The sequence below is a fragment of the Cynara cardunculus genome (assembly GCF_001531365.2).
Source record: "Cynara cardunculus var. scolymus isolate 2C chromosome LG 7, CcrdV1, whole genome shotgun sequence".
NCBI lineage: Eukaryota > Viridiplantae > Streptophyta > Magnoliopsida > Asterales > Asteraceae > Cynara > Cynara cardunculus.
In genome coordinates, this window is record NC_037534.1 from 14,774,547 (window position 1) to 14,775,833 (window position 1,287).

A 1,287-nucleotide genomic window follows, 5' to 3' on the forward strand; every position below is an offset into this window, starting at 1 on the left:
GGTTTGGGTAGGGTTCAGCGTGTGCACGCCTTGTTCAATAGGGGTTCCCTCTAGAACAGGGTCCCTAGAAATGTGGGTAGCACTAGGAGGGGGGCTAGGATGTGTGCCTTCGACATCTTTTACTCCCTCTTCTATCTCTAACTCTTCTTCTTCGTCGTCTATTAGGACTTCTGTCCCCAAATCTGCTACCTCTGTGGGCGCTTTAAATTCTTGTTGTATATGGAAGATGACATCGTGTATCTTCTCTGTTGGGGACTCTTCGTGAACAACCTTGCGCAACCTTCTGCGCTTTGGAGCAGCCTCTGCGGGGCTTTCTTGGAGTACAGCCTCTTTGACCTCAACCTTTGCGGGTTGGGTCTTCTATGATTTCTTCTTCTTTGGCTTTTGCAGAGGACTGCTTGGACCCTCTTCTTCCCCGGGTCTCTTATTCCCTTTCTTTTTCTCAGAACAGTCGACATCCTTCTGAGTCTTCTTTGTCTTCTTTGGTGGGGGACTTGCTACTCTCGGTCTGTCCTCACTCACCTCTCTAGCCTCTGCTGGCTCCTCCATTCTTCCCTCAACCTTCATCTTTTGCACTCTCTCTCCTAAGGGGATTCCTATACGTGGAGGGGTTTCAGGGACCGGCTCTGGCCTCCTGTATCCACGTCTGTACGCTTTCCTATCTCCGTGGCTAAGGTATTTGAGCATGGCTTTTGATAGAGGACTTGGGCTTCTGTTCCCTAGCTCATGCTCTGTGGGGTGGAACTCCTTCATTAGATACAAACGCGCATTAGGTTCTGCAGAGGACAGCTTCTCTGCTATCATTTCACCAAAGACCAGACCAAAGAATCTCTGTAGGATACGGTTTGGATGATTGAGATCCTCTTTGGCCTTCTTCTGTGCCTTCACTTTAGACTTCTCACCCCTCTGAGTGGCGCACTTCTTCTTGATTAATCCCACCATGTCTTCGAATATGAGCTGTGCGTAATCAAGGGGCAGGTTAAAATAGATTCCATATACAATGGAAAGCATGGCATGTGAGGCTTGGTCATGGTTGCCGACCTTCCCTGTTAGACAGCAATTCACTACCGAGAACAGAGTGTTCCAAATTGGGGGAAGGCCTTTTCGTTTGAATTCAGTCCTTTTAAGAATTTTAGTCTTGGCAGAGTAGGAGTGAAATTCAAGAAATTGGATCAATTCGACGTCTGTTGGTGATGGAGCAAAGGTATCCAAATTAAGAATTTCCAAAGAGGGTAGGTGCAGGGCTGTTCGCAGGGTAGATACATTTAGTTCCATTGGAACAATCGA